This window comes from Austrofundulus limnaeus, unplaced genomic scaffold (genome assembly GCF_001266775.1).
Source record: "Austrofundulus limnaeus strain Quisiro unplaced genomic scaffold, Austrofundulus_limnaeus-1.0 Scaffold24, whole genome shotgun sequence".
NCBI lineage: Eukaryota > Metazoa > Chordata > Actinopteri > Cyprinodontiformes > Rivulidae > Austrofundulus > Austrofundulus limnaeus.
The window spans coordinates 1716934-1738981 of NW_013952426.1; the positions used below are offsets into that span (position 1 = coordinate 1716934).

The 22048-nt window shown below is 39.3% G+C and overlaps 1 protein-coding gene across 1 annotated transcript in view; it reads right to left on the minus strand.

The window, feature by feature from the left end:
* LOC106514929 (catenin delta-2) overlaps positions 1–19912 on the minus strand; it is a gene marked incomplete at its 3' end in the record, with an annotated part of 142632 nt that extends 122720 nt beyond the window's left edge. Inside the window, 1 exon segment of the mRNA XM_014004468.1 lies at positions 19548–19912.
* Between the last annotated feature and the right edge of the window lie 2136 nt (positions 19913–22048).

Here is a 22048-nt window from a genome sequence, read left to right on the forward strand (position 1 = left end):
GATAGATAGATAGATAGATAGATAGATAGATAGATAGATAGATAGATAGATAGATAGATAGATAGATAGATAGATAGATAGATAGATAGATAAGACTCATGTGTGCACACACAGATACAGGGAAAAAAACATTGCTGTGCCCTTTTCCTTCAGTGGCACAGGTTAGCCAGAATCAGTTGACAGCTTTCAGTTTAAACCTGGAAACAAGCAGCAGGTTTTAGTGTTAAACTGAAGCTGTCAGAGACCCTATAAATCCACCAGGATCACCACACTTCTCCCTTTGCTCTCATAATGTTTAATGCCTACCAGAGGGGGCCATCACAGTGAAATGTGACCATAGGTTGTGAAATAAAATATAAATCTTTAAGATCTGTGGCATGGTTTATCTTTTATTGGCATCATTAAGTACACAAAAAGTGTTGAAATTAAAAGAATAACATTCATAGAAAGGAAAGCATATCGCCCGCTGCTTATTAGTTTAGACACCACTTATGAATAGCAAGGACAGAGTTTTAGTCCTTTTGGTCAACACCSGTTAATGACATTTTCTGCAATATTTTGAGATTTTGTGAGATGCGTTTATGTGTGTTGTAGATCAGTCTCACAGCATTTTAGCTAAGCGTCTGTAAAACTGGCTAAGTTTTAACTATTATTATGTTGGTTAAGGGTCTTTTGTTGTTGTGGCCATCTTGAATGAGGGTGATTCCAAAAGTAAATCGTTTGTAAATGTACAGTAAATTAAAATCTATCCACTGGTTTACAAGAGGTTTTGCTAATGCCACAAACAATGAAACACATAGACGCAAGCAAAAACATTATTGCACCTTTATCTTTAGCAGCATGAAAAAACAAACATGATGTGAAAAAATGCTTCTCGATATGTTTAGGAAGCAATCTGAGGTAAAGTTGAGATATTGTGTTCCGACCTTCAAAAATAACCCTCCAGGAACACATACATTAGGAGTATGATGGCCTAATCAATAGATCCTAATAATTAAGATGGAAAAACAATTAACTGGGGACAAAACAGTAAATCACTGCAACAAATCAATGCCATACAATGATTGTGACTAAAGGCTGGGATAAGTAAGGACATTGTGTTATTTTCCTGCATCAGCTGACAGGAGGCCAAAGAGAGTTCCCTCTTCAAAAGGTGCATATTGAAGCATGTGGAGTACAGTATGTTCACCAGCTGAAGAAAAATCTCTAAGTGAGTTCACTCTTTGCCAATAAACTCTTCATCTCCTCGACACATTGCTTAGTCATCAGTGAGGCACTTATCTTACAGGGTCAGTTCAGATCTTTTGAAGTGGGTGTTTGGTGGAAAGGTTGTGAGCAAGTCTTTACACCACCTTCTGTTTAGCACTTTACGGATGTTTCTTCTGAATTATGATAATGCTTCTCCAGGAAAAGCTACAGCTAGCTGCTACTGCTATTTGTGCTTGCACATCCCCCATCTTTGCTTTTTTTGGCAGCTGGTGATACTACCCAGTAATATGAAATTGACAGTAAGTTTATGGKACTAGAATTTGAAGGGAAAAAAGTGCTCAACTGAGCAGAGTTAACTGGGTGTAAAAGCCAGTTTAAAAAAACATCCAATTTTATTATCTTGTTTTCAATTTGTAAACATTGTTATCTCTCTGATATCAAAACTCTTTAAAATACTACATCCATCCATCTATCCATCCACCCATCCATCCACTCATCCATCCATTTTCTTCCTATCTAGGATCGGGTCGCAGGAGCAGCAGAGAAACCCAGACTTCCCTCTCCCCAGCCACTTGGGCCAGCTCCTCTGGGGGAATCCCAAGGTTTTCCCAGGCCAGCTGAGAAACATAGTCCCTCTAGCGTGTCCTGGATCTTCCACTGGGTCTCCTCCCAGTGGGACGTGCCCGGAACACCTCACCAGGGAGGCRTCCAGGAGGCATCCTAACCAGATGCCTGAACCACCTCAACTGGCTCCTCTCGACGTGGAGGAGCAGCGGTTCTACTCGGAGTCCCTCCCGGATGACTGAGCTTCTCACCCTATCTCTAAGGGAGAGCCCAGACACCCCGCAGAGGAAACTCATTTCCACCACTTGTATCCGCGATCTCGTTCTTTGCCCAAAGCTTGTGACCATAGATGAGGATAGACTGACCATGAATCGAGAAATTCGCCTTTTGGCTCAGCTATCCGATGGACCCTCCTMTCCAGGACCCCTGAATATACCTTACTAGGCAGGCTCATAAGTGTGATCTCCCTGTAGTTGGAACACACTCTGCGGTCCCACGTTTTAAATAGGGGGACCACCACCCTGCTCTGCCAATCCAGGGAAACTGTCCCCAATCAATCAATCAATCAACCAATTAAGATGACAACTTTCAGTTTAAACCTGGAATCAAGCAGCAGTTTCTAGTGCTATGTTTTATACCTCTATGGATGGATGAATAAGAAAAAAACCTAGCCCTACATCTATTGATTTGGAAGGAAAATTTTAGGCTCACTTAAATTTAATCACATCATTTGTGGTGACTGACAAAACACTATGACCATGGGACAACATTAGTACTGGGGAACACAGGTACTAGGAAACATAGGGATGACCCTGAAAAATCTTCTTTTTTTCCTTGTGAAAAGTCAAGATACAAATTCACTGTCTGCCTGTCCCAAAGAACAATGTCAGTGAAGCAGTTTAAAACTCAGAAAAAAAAAACAAAAATACCACTAATCAAGGCAATAAATGATTAATGGGAGCCTGAACACAAGGTGTGAATTATATTTTTACTTCATAGCTCCAAAAGCTCCACAGGACATAATGGCTATGTGTTATACCTCTATGGATGGATGAATAAGAAACAAAAACCTAGCCCTACATCTATTGATTAGGAAGGAAATTTTTAGGCTCAGTTAAATTTAATCACATCATTTGTGGTCACTGACAAAACACTATGACCATTTCAGCGATCAAGTACACACTGCCAAAACACTGGGTTAAAGGTGGGTTTCTATTGATTGGTATGTGTTTGTGTATCCCCCATTGTAGAGGATCAATGACAACACTGCTTTCAGCTAATCCCAAACTCTGAATGAGCTGGGGTAGTTTAACAGGCACTGACTGGAAAAAAATAACATCCTCATTACTTGCACTGATTATTTTTGGTCTACAAGACCTTTCCATTTAATTACTTCGGGATGTTTACTACCGATTGTAATATAAACAATTTTTGGAAGAGGAAAATTGTTTGTTTTTGTTAATCCTTGTTAAATGAAAAATAATTGTTGGACTTCAGTTAATGCAAAAACTATTTTTAGCGGACAATTCGACCAAAATAAAATTTTGCAAACTTCATCAAGAAAAAACTCATATGATCCTCCTGATAATTGTCAGCCGGTTGCAAGGTAAAATTAACTTTGTTGTTAAAATTAATGGATGAAATTAGGTTTCATTCAGTTTAGTTGTCTTCATCAATGAGGTCATTCTTCTTTCGCTTCCTAAAAATATTTTTTGTTGTCCTTAGTCTTGTCTACACTTTGCAGTGTTGGGTTGTTCCTACTAGCTCAGCTAGGTGKTGTGACCATACATGAATTTCTACCATGACATTTTGGTACAGATATTTGAGATGGTTACAGAGAACTAAATGACAATCTCTTAGTTATAGGTGATCACTAATATATCTAGACAAGGGTATTTAATTTTGGTAACAACCACAAGAAAATATTATATTCCAAATACATAGTTTTTATTCCACATATTCTTTATTGTTCATCTGTATCTCTAATCATTGTTGTGCATACAGTATAGCACAGCAATCTCTGCGACTCATTTTCACATTTGTTCAAGTCACACACTGGCACCAGATGCCCCCAAACTGCATCATGATGCTTTGTGCTAAGCACAGATATCGCCATAAGATGGTGATACCTGTGAAAAGGTCAATGGCAATTGGTTGCGTCATAGAATTGGCGCTTTAATGGCAAGTCATGTATGTATTTATTCAATATTTCCTAATATCGAGAATAATTTTTCCACACTGGTATTCGACTAGCAGTTTCAAATAAAGGCACACTCAAAATAAAGGTGTAGGTTTGTGGTAGGAAGCTAGAGCACCTGGGGGAAATACATGCGGATTCAATGAGAGCATATCAACTTACAAAAACCCTTTCCAGCTTTCGAGAATGAAAAAGAAATTACAAAAACCAAAACACACACAAAATTGTCAATACTGCCTTTGTGATAGCTTACAAAATACTAAAATGAATTGTGAGCTATTGTCTGATTGGGAGTTTATAAAAGGTTTAGTGAACTCTGCTGCATTAATGTGCACTGAGAAAAAAAGAGGAGAGAACTTTTCACACATGAAAAGGCAACAAAATCAAGACWCAGATTCTTTGTCAGTGACAATCACCATGCCTCCGTCCTTCACATCTAGCTGAGGTATGCAATAAAACTTCATTCTCCTGAAATGCTACAAAAAATAGCTACAGTATTGGTATTTTAGTGTTATTGCTTGAAAAATGTGCCCATTTTTTCACTTGAAAAAATGATGTTCACTATTTAGATTAACTGCATAAAGTTTAGTTCTCAGGTATTTTATTGTCCAGTTGCAATGTCTATTAGCAGCTATTTAAAATCATAGTTAAAGCCACTTTTAAATTTGTCAGACATTAGTTTAGTGTTTATCCGGCCCTCTTCAACAATCCCAATTTGTTTTAAGAACCTTTTAGGAATTAGCCCACATAGCAAATACTAGCCCCCTCAATGCACTACCACTCTGCACAGACACCACAAAGACTATGACGGCCCTTTAGTGGCCTAGATATGGTTTGCCAGAGGTGATCAATGCATTGGTCAGCACCACATAAACAAAACTACAACCAGGCCAGTTGTGGCATGCCATCTTAAAAAGAGTGCCAGTTTTCTAAAAAAGAATAAGCTCATTGTGAGACCTGGCCCACACCTGGTTGGCAAACCATTTTCCATGCCAGCAGTACCAGCCTGACACCAGATCTGAGCCACACCTGACCTACATCAAAAACCTTTTAGATAACACTAGTTGTTTTTATCCAAACATGTTTTCTGACATTTTTAAATATACAGTATTGTACAAATTTCAAGAGTCCTCCTTAAAGTACTAATTGGTCTCTTTAAAGTAGTGGTAGTACGCTCAATAATTGCAAGTCGTTTTCTAAAGATAAAAAATGCCAAGCTCATGGTAGCACAAGAGGATAAGTGAAGTGTCACCAATGTCAAACTAATACAGATGACATATCTTAGCCTGGATTTGAAAAAATTAATTAATAACTTAACAGAAATGTCCCCTAGGATGCACCAAACAATAATGCTATCTAATGAACACAATGCTAAAAGTCCCAAACAAAATCTTAAGCTGGCAGCCGCCTGAATGGGACAGCAAAGTGCTGAGCAAACCTTTAAGATAAAGAGGAGATTAGTGGCTGTCAGTGTGCTGGCTGCATACGAGTGTAGTGAATGAAGAGGCATTAATACCAGACAAAGCAGACCCACACTGGCCAGACGCCACCTCTCCAGCTCCACACGCTGGCACACACAAACCCAAACTCACAGAAAACGTGCAAGCAAGCAAATGTCTGCAAAAGGGTGAGAAATTAATGAGAGCTCGAGGGCACTGCAATGCCCTTTAAAGTTTAAAAAAATGCTTAGAATGTAAAAACTGTCACAGAACAAACAGATAAGACCAGCCTTTTCTGAAGCCCTTTTCAACCTTGCCAAGGTTTAATTGGTGGAGTGGTCTTTTTTATTCCTCCTCATAATAGCTAACTAAAGTTATTTTTCAGGAGAGGATTATAATTTTTATTAATAACAGAATATTCAAGGACACGGGCTGAGACAAAAGATCAAAAATGTTGCAATCTGCAGCAGACTCAATAGAATGTCAGCAAAAGAAACCAAAGAAGAAATGCATGTAGAGTGAAGCTGTGGTAACAATAAAAAACATACTTTAAAATGTTAAGGCTGAYATTGTTTAGTCATTTTTCAGCAGGCTTAATTATTATTATTACTAACTTTTTTATTATTAATTTTAATTTAACCAGCTGAATTCCATTGACCAGAGATCTCTTTTGCAAGGGAGGCAACATCCAAACAGAACATACAAACTTCCCACAGCAAGACCCCAGGTCCAAAACGCAGATTGAACCCAGGACCAAGGTAAAAACAACAAAAAAAAAGAAAAAAGTAAAACTGTTATCAAACAAAAAGAAAAAGTTCTCACTAAAGCAGTTTACCTCTCACCTACAGAAAAAAATCATGACTATCCCACATAAGCCAAATCTGGTGTCAAGCTGCTGGCATGACAAGTGGTTTGTCACCCAAATGTGGGCCAGGTCTGGCAATGATGGAACAGTTTTTAAGATGCCATGCCCATGGGCCAGAACTTGGCCAGACAAATTTTGCTATGTGGGATGTTTCCTGGCAYCTACCCTCATAACAAAATGTGTATGGACCAGTTTAGGCCCACACAAAGCACTTCCACTCAATCCCAGATACCACAAAGACTGACAGCCCTTTGGTGGCCCAGATGCAATTTACTAGAGGTGGTCTGTGCATGGGGCAGCATCCACATATACCAAATAACAACTGGGCCAGTTGTGGTACTGACAGATCTGGACCACATACCAAACCAGTGTGGGCCAGTTGTGGTATGCCATGTTCAAAATAGTACAATCATTGCCAGACCTGGCCCACATCTGGTTGACAAACCACTTGCCATGCCAGCAGTCAGCAAGCAGTGCCAGCTTGACATCAGATCTGGCCCACACCTGTCTGCTGTGTGGCTATGTCCCCTGGTTCAATATGTTTTCCATTTGTTTTAAAAGACCTTTGAAGGGAGAGTYGAGCATTTCATGACATTTATTATTAACCATGGGACCACCAGGAAACATAGAGATGACCCTGAAAAATCTTCTTTTTTCCTTGTGAAAAGTCATGATACAAATTCATTGTCTGCCTGTCCCAAAGAACAATGTCAGTGAGGCAGTTTAAAACTCTGAAAAAAAAACTTCTAATCAAGGCAATAAATGATTAATGGGAGCCTGACCACAACGTGTGAATTATATTTTTACTTCATAGCTCCAAAAGCTCCACAGGACATAATGGCTTTCTCCTAACAGCATTACGGATAAGAAGCTCATTTGTAATTATGTAAGGCCCACTTACATTGAAGAGTGAGAACAAAGAGCCGCTGTCAGGCTGCAGCTGACGGTCCTTAAACGCCCACCAAGTCCAAAACGTGCACATGCAAAAAGAATCAAGTGCACGCACAGCATACATATTACAGAAACCACTTCTGTTGTCAGGATAATAAAGTGCGCTGGTAAATGTGTCTAAAATGGTCTGACACTGACGGTGCAGTCAGCCGGAGTCATGAAGGGTAAACAAAGAGCAGTGAATGAGTGTAGAAGGATCTTACACCACACAACACGCAAACGTTCATACGAGGATTTTTCCTCTGATGTTTGATTTATAGTTAAACAATGGGTCTACTCATGATTTATAGTTAAACAATGGGTCTACTCAGCAAATTAAGTGTAATAAAAATAACTGTTTTAAATTTTACTCAAATTCTATTAAAATAAATATAAAATAGTATTTTTTACTGTAAAGTTGCTTTAGCAACATTTTATAAAAGATGAAKAAAATATGCAGTAAAATACTAAACAAAATTCAAGTGAAGTGAAACTTGATTTTATTTAATGCAAACTTTTGCTTCAAATAGTTTGTCTCATTGTGTGTACCAAAATTAAATCATTTGGTCTAACAAACAGTATGTTTTCTGTCCAGATCGGCATCAGACTGTATATTACTATATATAATTTCTATAACATAGCTTAAGGGTTTTCCACAGTATCTTATCTGTTCCTTTGACTGTGCTCTTCTGGACAGTGATCTCCGAGTTGCTCCTAGGATCTGCTGGAGCAATTCCTAATCTGGGGGTCACAGTGAGTGCTCCAATAAACATGGGCACCATTGAGGTTTTGATATTACACAATTTCTCCACTTCCTCCTGAAGCCCTTGGTATTTCATGAGCCTCGTTTTTCTTCTTGCCAGGCTTATAGGTAGAATTTTGAAAGAAGGCGTCAACACTTTAACCCACACCTCCTGTTAYRAAGCTTACAGAAGCTTAYGAAAAAAAATGACACAGACTGGGARCAGAGATTGTGGTAAAGACATGCATCAAAAGCTAGCTGTAAAATCACTATCCACCTCTTCTATCCAAGCCAGCACATTTTATTCTTTATGTGTCCTTCTAGCTGCATAAAATAATTGTGGTCACCCCCTGCCACTTATGGAAGACTGCAACATTTACGGAGAAAGAAAAAAACAACTTACAAACGGAAATGTCGTTAAATCTCTACATTCTCGAAGATAGGCACAATCGCCCAGAGGGCATCCTGAGACGTTGCCAGCTGAAAGAAGGTGTCAGAAAACCAAACAAGGCTTTGATGCCCCTATAGCTAAAACCATGCTTCTTGCTGTTGCTACAGTGGCTTATGATTGCTACATCTATCACTGTCTTTTTCTGTAGTTTGTTTTTCACCACAATGTCAGGGTTGTCAGTCTGGATCTGGAAGTCCCACAGTATCTTAGCCCTGCCATTCTCCAACACCCTTAGTGGRCTGGACCTTCAGTCCATACTCTGCATCGATGTTCCTGTTTGCTCTTCCAGCCCCTTGTCTGTGGTGTTCCATGTRTGCTTTGCCTGTCAGCATTTATCTCCTGCTATTGTGTGCTGGAGTGTTGACGGGGAATCTTTGCACAGCCTGTATCTTGGGTCTTGTCTGGTATGGTAAATACCAGCCTCTGTTGCTCTTGTGAGGAGGACCTGTTCTTGTGCTGCCATGGTTAGTGCCTCTGTGCTGTCCTTCTGTCCATCTCTTTTTTTAGAGACTGCAAGGATCAGTGTGCTATTTTAAAATTCTCCTGCTCACTTACAAATGCCAACATGGCCTTGCATCCTCATATCTTGMCAATCTACTTCAAGCATACAGTCCTTCTCGGGCACTAAGATCTTCTGATCAGCTGCTTTTGGTCATTCCTAAAACCAGGCTGAAACTGAGGGGAGATCRAGCTTTTTCAGTCGTGVCTCCCAAGCTTTGGAACAATCAACCCCCCAACGTTAGACAGGCCTCGTCACTTCCTGTTTTTAAATCTCTGTTAAAAACACACCTGTTTTCTTGGATTTTTGATTAATTGTGATTTATGTATTTGTTGTTGGTGTTTTATATTTTATATTTTTAAGAATGTTGTTTGCTTTTATATTGATCTTTGCCTTGTGTTCAACACTTTGGTGAAAACTTGTTGTTTTTAAATGTGCTTTATAAGTAAACTTGATGATGATGATGATTTCTTGATATCAGCTTCTTCCTCAATCTACTTTTGCTGTGCAGGGGCTTATTTTACCATGATGCTTCTTGTTCCTCCTCTTCCACATTGTGTTTCTGTGAGACATTCACTTAGCAGTTCATCATTTAGGGTTTAGGTAACTCCCAATTCAGCGCTTTAGATTCATATGGTTCTAAGTACCATAAAGACTCTGTATTACACTTGTGTAGGCTTACCCCCAGATGACACTGCATCCACTCCAACCTTAGCTGAGACATCCTGTATAGTGCCTTTGATGCTCACTAGTCATCTGACTCCCTCCTTTCTTTTACCGTACAGTCTCAGGGTGCTGGAATTCAGGTGAAATTTTATGAGGAGCTTTCTTGTGTTAAGGTCAGCAGCTTCTATCTCCTCTTGTGACCAGGCAATTGTGCTAGCGGAGTATCTTATGACTTGTAGGACATATTTGTTGAGACGCTATTTTTTTATGTTGGCTTGGTTTAAGATAAAGAAAATCTCTTTGGTTAAAACTAGTTTAAAAATTGACCTTTTACCCCTAATTTACACTACATGCGTTCCGGCTCCGCTCCGCTCCGGTCCGACCTCCGCAGCAAATACGCACCCATTATAATCAATGAGAGTGTTTACACTGGCTGCGCATGGCAGCGGTGAGCGGACGGCGATCCGGGAAAATTAGATCTGATCCTATTTCTGCCGGACGCCAGAACTGCGCCGGAGTCATTTTTTAAAGATTACGTCGCACCAACAAGAAAAGAAATGAGCACAACATCAGTATTTACAAAATAAGACACTATGAGGTGGAATAATTTGTCGGAATAATGTCAAAATCCCAGCTATATTAATCAATATACGGATATATTTCTACACAAATGCTGTCAGAATGTATCGTTCTGTTTGGGAAGCAGATGGAAACATGTAGCATGAAGCATTTGTGTACACACACGATACATGTGGATTTTAATTTGAAGTCAGAAGTTTCAAAAAGACAACAGCGATACAGTTTCAACCATATCTATCAAAAGCTTTTATATCAGTGGTTGCAACTGTGTTTAGAGTTCGTCTTTCACAGAATTAATTACTTCTTGCTCCGACTTCCACATCACTGGATTTATCGCGCGATCTCCTTCCTCCACACGCTCCCTCCTCTGTGTCGCAACGGAGCGGAGCGGAGGCTGTATAAATTGGGGCWCAAACGAACAGCTGCAACCTGCRCACCGCAGCGCAGCAGAGCGGAGACGCATGCAGTGTAAATCCAGGGTTAGAAATGTTAAAAAGCTATAAAGCAAACTTCACTCACCCGTCACAAGCTTTGCCACTGCCATTAGACGTTTTCTTAACCATAACAACATTATGGTACAATGAAAAAAGTAGTTTGAATGTAATGAGAAAAATAAATAAATAACCAACCCTTTCTTGTCTTTTCTTCAAATATTTTGGAATAATTTTTTTTTATCAGATGTTTAAGATTAAATATTACACATTGCACAGAAAACCATTCAATTACACAGCTAATGAACTGGAGGGGGAACCCTTTTCCAGCCCCCTTCCACCCGCCCACACATTGTCTTCCTGACACTCTGAGCTAATTGGGGGTTGCCCCTCGCTGACCTCCTCTCACACACAAAAAAGACTCGTTGCAATGACAACTAAGTTTGAGCTCATTATTTTCAACAAGCGGTCAGGCCTTGTTATAGCCCAAGCTGCTGGACCGCACCTGGCTGACATCACGGCAAACCCGAGCTCACGTTGCCAAGGAGACCACAATTTGGCAATGCTCAGCTCTGCTCTATGGGGGATTGATTGGGTGAGAAATGCAGTGAGAGGTGGATTAGGTAGAGTATTATTGTCTCCCTCAGTGCCGAGGGACACGCAGCGTCAGAGTTTTGCCAGACACAAAGAGAAAGGTGTGCTCACTGCAACTGTAATGACAGCTCTGGTCTGAACTTGGAGATGAAAGATGCCTCTCATTTAGCTTCATTAATTCCCTGATGTACGGTACCCTGATTGGCTTAAAAGGACAGAGACTTGGTCAATATAGTTATCAAGCTGAACTGTAAATGTCGTTTTTTTTTTTTTACTATGCACAGCTGGAGAGTTATGAGCACCTTTGGGCTTAAATATTTTTTTCCTCAAATACTAGATGGAAGCCAACATAAAAATAGATGTAAAGTGACTTTGCGAAAAGATCTTTCCCTTCTGAATGTGTTCACTCAACCATCGAGTGAAAAGAAAGAAAAACAGAAGTGACAAAAAGATATATCCACCTAAAAGCCATTACCCTGTCCATAAACACACCCATCTGCGCCGGAATCTCTTGGAAGGAGAGGAGAGAGCGAACCGCCCAGTGCCTGAGACAGAAAAGCAAAGTGCAGCAGCTATTCACCATCATCCATTAGTAGACCAGCTTGACTCACAAGTGGATACACAGAGAAGATGTGGATGGTTGTCGTTAAGTCACCTGAGCCCTGTGATGGGTGCTTATGTAGTGCAAGCGTCAGCAGCTGTGCTTTCAGGTTTCCATCAGTCCATTTCATTTCCACACACTCTGAATTTAGTTATTCACTTGTTTACTACAGCTACCTGCTTTCTCCTCAGTGTATGAGAAGTATAAATATACAAAATAACTGGCTGGTAACAAGAAGCATCAGCTTTATTTGTTTGATTTCTATGCAGGTAAAATACTGCAGACACATTTATTTTAATTTCTTTTGGACATCTTTTTGTGTGCTTTTAAATAAAATAACATAAATCTTAATTTTATGAATAAATTATAGGCTCACTCAAGTGCAGTACTCAACCTATTTTTTTTAACAAAGTGGTTTGTATCTGTACCAGAAATTATTTTGTTTTCTCTATGATGAGACTTTATCTAAGGCTCTTTTCACTGGTTGGCAACCCTACTCCACTATCTACAACCTTTTACAACCCAGCTAGATTTCAGCAAATTTGGAAAACCTCTTTTAGTGTGAAAAAAACAATGACTTTGCTAGATATTTTGTATTTACTAACATGTTTTTTCCCCTTCATGTCGTCCACATTCCCAAGATCCTCCTCTGGACAGCAACACACTTTATTTCCACTCTCTTAGAGCATGGCAAAAAAAACTGCTGAGCTCTAGAACTTTACTCTAGTCTAACACAAAGCCACCATCATGGGTAGGATTGGGCAAAATCGTAACGTGCTTCTAATCACAAGAAAAACTATCACCAGTTAATATTWGCCACTTTGAGATTACAGCAATTAGTGCTGCGTGATGATGACATTATTGTGTGCAACACACTCTCATTATCAAGCAACATGTGAGCTCATACATAAGAATAATGACAAAATGTGGCACAGAGCAGCTAACCCTAACACTATGAACTTGTTTAATTGCCATTATAAACCGGAGCATGAGGAAAGCCAGCAGATGCGAACCAAGACTACATCATCAGCTACAGTAAATTCTTCCAGCGACTGGCTGAAACAAATTTACTTACCCAAAAATCCACAATGCCAGTCTGTTCCACATGAACACCAAAGTAGGTGCTAGAAGGAAATAATTTGTGGCATTGCTAAAGATATGCTGCTATTTCACATTGTGGAAAATATGGGTTTCAATTCATAGCTTACTATTTCATCCTGCTAAACGTTAGTTTGATGATTTTAGGTATAATTTTAGAACACAAGGATTTAGTCAGAAATATGCAAGTGAAGTTGTCATCTATTAATTGTCATATTCATTAATATTTGCCACAATTAATCCTGATTATTTTGTTTGTTTGTTTGTTTGTTTGTTTGTTTGTTTGTTTGTTTGTTTGTTTGTTTGTTTGTTTTTTGCCAAATACAACCCAACCCTAATCATGGGTATCACATTTGCACTAGACTCTCAACCTTGGCCATAGACACATGGTCAGTCCTGCTTCTGTTTCTTAATGACCCAGCTATGTTGTCTTGAATGCATATTTGTCAACTTGTACAGATTGTCGATAAATGGGCTTTGCCAAATCTCACAGATTTTTACAAATCTCATTGATTTTTTATAGGATTTAAAAAAAACAAACAATAAACAAAGCTAATTAACCATCTCCCACCCACCTTTGCCAACAAGGAATAAGTTCACCACCTCTCCCTGTCCTCCTTTCCCTGCTCTTCTGCGCTACAGAATGCTTTTATCTCCGCCCCACATTCTGTCTTTCCCCACAGCCAATAGTCCACCAATTTACACTGCATGTGGTTTTGTTGTGCTGCACAGTTTGCTGTCATTTGTTTCCGCCCCAATTTATACTGCTTCTGCTCCACTCTGGTCCCAGTGCAAAGCACAGTGGTGCCTCGAGAAGCATGTGCAGGAAATGCAAGATTGCATTAAAGCCAGTGGTACATGTGGAAGTCAGACCAAAACAACTCATTCTGTACTGCAGAGGTTGGAGCAGACACAGTGTAAATTGGGGGTAAACCAACACAAATGCAATACAGAGTTTTATGCTACTTAAAACCATATGACCCTAAAGTGCTTAATTGAGAAGTTGGGGTATTACCAAAAGCGGAAACATCTCAAATTTTAGCAAAAGAGATAATGGTCTCTACAAATGTGCTAATTTGTATTACGAAATTATTAAAACAGCCTTTCACAAATTAACAGCATTCTTCCTCATTTTGGCCTGAATTTTAACATCTAACATTAAAAATTTCTATCGATAACATTTCATTCAGATCTTGCCTAAAACCTGGTCTTTTGCTTGCCCTCCATTGTTTCTCAAAAGGAACAGATTTTTGACCAGGCAATCCATCCTACCATCTACTCACTGGTGTGAGGAGTGGTGATGCTGCGATAGCAATCAGATACTGCCATAATTGGAGCACAATGACCAGAAAACATGGAGTCTTGCTCTGTTTTTATGTGTCCCTCTTTTTAAACAAGGTTATCAACAGAGATTATCAGTTTAAGAGTATAGTTAGCTGGTTCACATAGCATAGGGTTTTGTTCCTTTATGTATCTCAGTTGACCCTTACTGTCATTTTTTGCCATGTTGGACTGTGACTCTTCATATACTGGTTTTGCTTGTAAATATAAAAGGAGGAACTGAACAGCAGTTTGGGGTAGGAATGATGTAAATATATTTTAATTCTATTATAATCCATCAATGTAACAAATCCAGATAGGATTTTACAGATATAGGATTTTAATGCAATCAAACTTTGCATGTTAGATTGCATTGTAACAACAAAAGACTAAATATGACATAGAAACCCATACAAACAACATTAGTGGGTCATAGGATGTCTCATTCTAATCAATTATTTAGCAACCATGAATCTGTAGTACCCGTTATGTGCCTGATGGTTTTGTCTTTATTCTCAGTGGCCTGTTTTTCATTTTCAGCCCTGACATACTGATTGATTTACAAGTGTTTTAACCTATACATCAAGTTATGCATCTAATTGCTCAAAAACTTCAAATGTTAATTTCACAATTTTATTGTAATTTATAGATACAGCTCGACATGGGGTGGGGGTGTTGGTTCAATATGGCCTGCATAATTCGTTGAGGCATTATTAGAAGCTTGTCCACGTTCCATGTGTTATCTTCTGAATATAAAAATTTAATGAAGCCTGTTGAGACTAAAGTAGCAGAGGCAAGTATTTGGAAAGGGATGATGGTACGCTGGAAACACTTCCCTGAACCATGGTGGAGTGTGTCACTTTTCAGACTTTCCTCCAGGGACGATGCTATGAGGGTCATTCTGCCATCTTCCATGAATCTTTGGCAATTAGACAAGAGAAATGGAGAGCATGAGGGGTGGGATGAAAAGATGGGAGATGGTGGTGGGTTGATTGGGTACTACATCCCAAAAATGCAGCTGATTGTATTCTGACGATTTTTGGCTTCCTGTAATGCTGCACAGCAGGATACAAGAATGTAGCATTAGAGGGAAAAAAGCTCTTTGATCAGTTTAATGTTGTGTGACGAGAACACTAGCTGGCAGTTTCACCTGTGTGTGTTAAGTGTTTAAAGCCCTAGTTTGGGATTTTGCAAATCCAGCTGGTAGCAAATCAGTAAACACCAACTGTTTGTATATGAGCTTTAGCCAGATAACTGGGTACAAGAAAGAGACAGAACAGAGACAGGAGAAAAGTACGTATGTTATAAAGTAGTTTTAATGCATGATGGGGTCAGTTAATGGTAAATTACTGGTTCTAAGTTTAAAAGAACCTGAGAACAATCACAATACATTTGTACAATAATGTTGAAATGGATTGCCAGTCTCACCAAAGTCTGAGACCTGTACTTTTTTCAAATTAGTTCTTACTTGTTTGGTCACGGAAACCCTTCCATCAGTGTTCATAGTAGGGATGGGTGATATTGTCAAAATAATTCTCACAATTAATTGTGGCATTTAGCTGATAACTATTAAAATGACAATTAATAAATGAGAACTGTACTTTCATGTAACTGACATTGTAGCTTTCCTCTTACTCCTGTTTATGTTGGTGTTTCAGGTGATTAAACAAGTAGAAAGTGTTATGTTAGTTGCTCTGTGCTGGCTTCTGCCCTTGGGCTCACATAGTGATCGCCAAAATATGCCATCACATGACACTAATCGCAGTAAATGCAAAGTGGCAAACTGTTAACAGTTTTTCTGGCGATTAATTGCACACGATACGATTTTGCCCAACCCTAGTGCACAGATTATAATACCCTTATTGACATTATTTCTGCTTATTGAACGAAACTCTGAAAGATGCCAGTTATGTTACAATGTGACAATAAAGCCTCTTTCACAAGACAATTTTGCGAAATCGCAGCACAGACCAGTCCAGCTTTAGGCTCCCTTGTTTCATTCATAAATCACAGGGGAAGCCGGCCAGGTCCTACTCATATGTACGTGTTCAGAAATTAACCCAGCAGCGCAGAACCTAAAGAGGGGTGGAGCTGATCTCAGCTCAGCTGAAGTGGACCGCAACGTATTTATTGTGTGACGGGCGTCTGCATTGTAAAAAAACAAAACAAACTGAATGAAGTTACTTTAGTCATTCTGTGGTTCAATATTTTTTAAACTCAATACAAAATTGTTGTTCTGTGTCATTTTTTAATATTTCCTTGGTAATAAATCTGTAGATTAATCGTCCAGTTCACTGACTCTGCCTCATATCAAAAACAAAAAATTAAATGAGCTCATTTTTGTCATGGTCTGTGTTTATTTTCCTTAGTTTTCTAATGTTTTCAGTGTTCCCGTGTTTCTCTGCCCTGCAGCCCCGCCCTCTCTCACCTGTGTCCTCTTGTGTCTGCTCCAGGTGYGTCTTGTTGCCCTAATTAGTTTGCCTTTATATTCTGTGTCCTGTCTTYATTGTACTGCTTCCCTCAGCCAGTGTGGTGTTCTCTGTGTCCCTGTTCGTTCCTGTGAGTTTTTGAGCTGCCCTGTCAGCCTTTTTGTTTTATTAATAAATCTTTAAACTTTGGATTTTTGCATGCACCCTGGATTTGTCCCTGCCTGCACCTCACAATTTTAGCGATTCTGTGGTTCAGTATTTTTTAAAAGTTGCTATTTTGTGCCATCTTTGATATTCCCTCTGTAATAAATCTGTTTGTTGGTTAGATCCTGGGGTCACTCATGTCATCAGGTCATCATCATTATTGCCAGAACTGGCCCACATCTGGTTGACAAACCACTTGCCATGCCAGCAGTCAGCAGCTGTGCCAGCATGTCACCAGATCTGGCCCACAGCTGTCTGCTGTGTGGGCCAGTGCCAATCACATAAACAATAAGACATGAAATGTTAGTTATCTACTTTATTCTTATCTCCTGGTTCTACTAAATATGGTTGTTTAAATATAAACTATTATAATTCCCACCTGCTTCCAAAAGATTAAGATGGACAGTATTTTTTATGCTTGTGTCTCTGGGAATATCAGTCAAATATTTCATGAAGTACTTAATAAGTATCAGTACAASTTACAGTAAGTCATCATTGCATGCACATTTACATCTAAGGACTCAATCCAATTCAAGACTACTAATACAGCAAGTCAACATTAGCAAACACAAAAATGGTTTTAAATCTGCTATTTTTACATAATTTAGCTAAATTTAGTTATGGTAGTAGCCTAGAATCATTGACAGCACATGCACTGAGCACTCTGAACATCTTGTGATACTRCATGGTGTTGCATTTTACAACGTTTTCCAGGTTTGATCAAAACGTCTACAATGGAATTATTTCTCAATATATGATGAACCCTGGGCTGATGAGCACTCAATTATTTGAATGTTTATGGATCACAATGGATTCAAAAGATTTCAGAATGCTATCCCACCTATCCTCAAAAAAAATTGAAATAAAACTGGCTTTTTTCATGTTCCCCAGTACCTAAGTGTATTCCCCAGTACATATTTACCTATAAGAAGTACTTATTCTAAAGAAAAAGTGGCATTTGTTTGGCTAGTCCAGGGGTCTGCAACTTCTGCAATCAAAAGAGGCATTTCTTCCCTTTGGCTCACTAATAAATGTGTCCGGAGCTGCAAAATGTGCTACAACTGTGACCATCAACTGGTGGCCTGTGTGCCACTTTGAGCTTGTTGAAAGGGGGATTTTCCAGCCTGTAGGGGGTGACCATTATAAAACAAAAAAATTACTGTGAATTTTACTGTTTATTTTTATTTTTACACTTTAGGATAAAAGAAAAAAAACATATTTATGCACCAAGAAAAATATATATAGTTTATACCAAAATCGATAAAGCTAAAACACTAAACTACGCACAGAAATGTTATTATTTTTCTCATTATTGTTACTTAATAAACTCAACATACATTTCTCTTCTCAGCAATTTGTCTTAAAGGTATTCTAAAAAAATATATATCCTGATGGATTAGAAAAAACAATCATACTCTAAGGTTGAAAGTTGGATTTTTGCAGAGACCAACAAACTACTTGCATGATCTAATCAACATAACACTCCTTATCTTAGTAGTATCCATCAAATATTTGCAAATAAATTGACAGAAAAAACTGCTAATGCTAATCGTTTCTGTTGTTGATATAAAATACAGAAAAAAAACTCCTGTTAGTTTTAGTCAATGCTTCAAAGAGCCGCTTGTGGTCCTGAAGCTGCAGATTGCAGACCCCTGGGCTAGTCATTAGCCTAGCAAAATTGCATAGGACACATTTTTTTCTATACTATTGGAGGATATAGACACTATTACTGTTTGACAGAACATACTTCAAAAATGACAACTAGTAGATTTTTACTATATTAAGATTCAAAATCATCTATGTAAACCATACAACACCCTTTTTTCTAAGTGTAGCATTTTATCAACAGCAGTTAATACAGAAATTAAGTTTAAACTAGACACCATGCTGCTGACCATGACTTGAGTAAGGCTGGGAAAGAGCCAAATACAGCATTACAAAGGGCCCGCATTCAAAAAGCAAATAAAGGCTTGTGATTTCTGTTGCTACTTCTGTTTTAGCTACAAGGTGACTGAGGAGAAACAGCCTGCAATCAGTGGCAGGCTGTTTCAGGCAGGAGCCCCAACCTGGTGGTGGGGGTCAGGCCAGAGCTGGAGCTCACGGGCACCGAGGTGCACTGCACACCCCTGCTTTAATGACGGCTGAGAGACGGGAACAAACAAACAAACACAAATCTACATGATCTGGCCGGCTCCTTGCAAAAAGGCAACACAAAGGGGGGGGGGGGGGGGGGGGGGGGGGGTGCAGCCGGCGCACGTTGGACCGCTTGTCACGCGCAAATCTCGCTCAAATTCAGGTCAATCTAGAAGTACAATCGTGTTCGCAGCAAAGCAACCCCCCTTATCATTTCGAGCCCCCCTACCACCAAACACACACACATGTCGGCCTAGGATGGATTGATGCACGGTCAGCTGAGATGAGATGGAAGAGGAGGGGGATGTCATGCGCACCATCATAACAAAAATAAATAAATAAATAAATAAAAATAAATACAACAAAGCCCAATAAACAGCACAAACCAAATATGCACAAAATTAATCAAAAACAACTGGAGCTCTCATCGAGTCAGAAAAAAAAACATCCGGCCATATTCCCAACAGCCTCGTCAGATTCCAAGCATTATCTTTGTTTTTGTTTTTTTTTTTTCCCTGTCAGCCTCTTTGCACAGATGGGAAGTGTGACACGAGCGAAATGAGGAGGAAAACAGGAATGACACTGCGCCCGCTTACTGTAAAATCAAATCCCTCGTGTGGGGGTGGGGGGTGGATGGAGAGCCTCCCTTCTTCCCTCTGGACTCTCCTCCTTTCCGACGTGCGCCAAATCTCCCGAAATTCAGACCATGCAAAGCAGGTAGTAGTCAGTCATTCCATACGCACTCACACACACACACACACACACACACACCCAGAAGTCGTCCCTCCAGCTCCGTGGTGTGAGAGAAGACGGGCAGCATCAGTGAGAGGAGAGGAGGCAGCCCAGCTGTGGGGAGGAGATGAGGGTGGGAGCGGCCGGGCAGGGGCACTGCGCACAGGAGAGGGGAGGCAAGGAGAGCGGCAGAGGTGCTTTCCCTCCCTTCCTCTCTCTCTCATACCTCACAATGAAACTCCCCACCACCACCTCCCATCCCCGCCAGACAGACCGACAGACCGCCAGGATAACAGTGTCTGCAGCGGCACCCAGCGGGGATGAGTGGAGCTGCAGTATGGCGGGTTGTTAGTGCCACACAACAGCAACATCTGGAAGACAGAAGCTACACTGCTTGGTCAAAAAAAAGAAAGAAAAAAAGGTCGCACATACTTCTTTGGACTGTTTTAGCTTCGATTACAACACATATTCACCCCATACCATCACTACTACAAGCTTACATCACAACATTTATTTCCTGACCAGATTTGCATTGATTTTTCACCAAGTGTATCGATGACGGGAGATTAATTCGGACCACTGTGCAAAGTCTTCTCCAGCAACATCCCAACGTTTCTCAGTGGGGTTCAGGTCTTGACTCTGTGGTGGCCAATCCAGATGTTAAAATGATTTTTCGTGCTCCCTCAAACACTCGTTCACAGTCTGAGACCAGTGAATTCATCACCATGCATGCCATCAGGGAAGGGACAATCCGTTGAAGGAATAACCTGGTCACTTTGTAGAAATTTGTTCTTTGGTTTTTCAGTTTTAAAATAAAATAATTTTAAAAAATTAAAAACATTGTTTTCGTTTAGTATTTTGCTTTACAACTAAATTAGAAAAGTGGTAATTATAAAACTAAACAACCTTTTTTATTTTAATTGTTAAAGCAAAGACAAGCTTTTTATTTTGTTTAGTGCACCATTTGGGACCTTCTGGTGGGACTGGAAATCATGTCCTGAACTCCTGGAGAATTACAATTTCACTTCTCACCATGAATTTGTTTGTCTTGTTTAGAGGGAGTCAACACATTTCATCAGCAGCTGATGACCTTACTGTGAACAAAATAGCTTTAATAAACCAATTAATGCAGAATACAGTAGAGTGCAGCCATTGCCAATGTCTTTAAGAATGGTTTCTGTTTTTAAGCAGACTTGCAGCCTATTAGTATAATATACAGTACATCAATACATGGCAGCCACTATAAACTCTTTTTGTTTGGCAACTTCTGTCATTTCCAGTATCACTACACATTCAAAACACAACCATTTATTTTTATTTTGGATTTAGATAGCTAAAGCAAAAATCAAATGTGGATTTTCAATTTGTTTGATTTTACATTCTTACATTTTGGTTTTAATAAACAGAAGGGGGGGGGGGTCTTTTTGCCATTTTATTTTGAAATGGAAGAACCAAAGAATGAACCACACACAGATTCTGGTCATTCAGGGGTTTTTTTTTTCAGGTAGTGAATGAATAGAAACTGATGGAGAATCATGTCAGCAAGAAATGTGTGAAGCAGAATGTTTAGTTGTATTGTCTTCAGCTCCACTTATGATTGAAGCGTTATGACAGTAGTGTCTCAGTCTGTTTATCTGATGTTGGTTTCTGGTAAAATGTCTCAACAGTCATCAGTTTAGTTCACACATAATTGCATACATGTAAATAATATGCAGTGTTAGTCTATTTCAACATGATATTATCTTAGTTAATTACAAAAAATTTAACTTTAGTTATATCATCTGATCTCCTGTGAGCTGATCTGGGGTCTGATGAAGTAAAAGGCCATTTGGCTTGAATGTAGCAATGGAAAAGTTCTGCTCAGAAATATCAACAGATTAACTTAATTACAGTTTGCCTTCATCATTCATCATTCATATGCACATTTTTGGAGGCAGATTGTGAAGATGATCCTTTCTCTGTACGTTACGTGAAAGATAAATGAAAATAAAGAGTAAAAAGTGTAATGTTTACTGATTTTACAGGAAGAAGAGACTCTACTTTGTTGATCTGCACAAGAAAAGTCCAAGAGCAGTTGAGGTTGTTACACCATGTGGGTCATAAAACACCGAAAGGGATCCTGAGATGATTTCCAACAAAATGTTTAGTAATTCCTTGCACATTTTTACTATAATTGACAGATTGGAGCCTCAGAATTTCACCCAAATAGATTATGTTTTATAAATGTCAGATGTATCTCAATGAACACTTGTATTCCACTAAAACCAATATTTAGCTTGTTTAACAATCAATGCAGATGAATGGCATTTTGCTCATTTAGATTATAATGACATTTGTAACAATACTGGCAACACAAAAAGTTTCT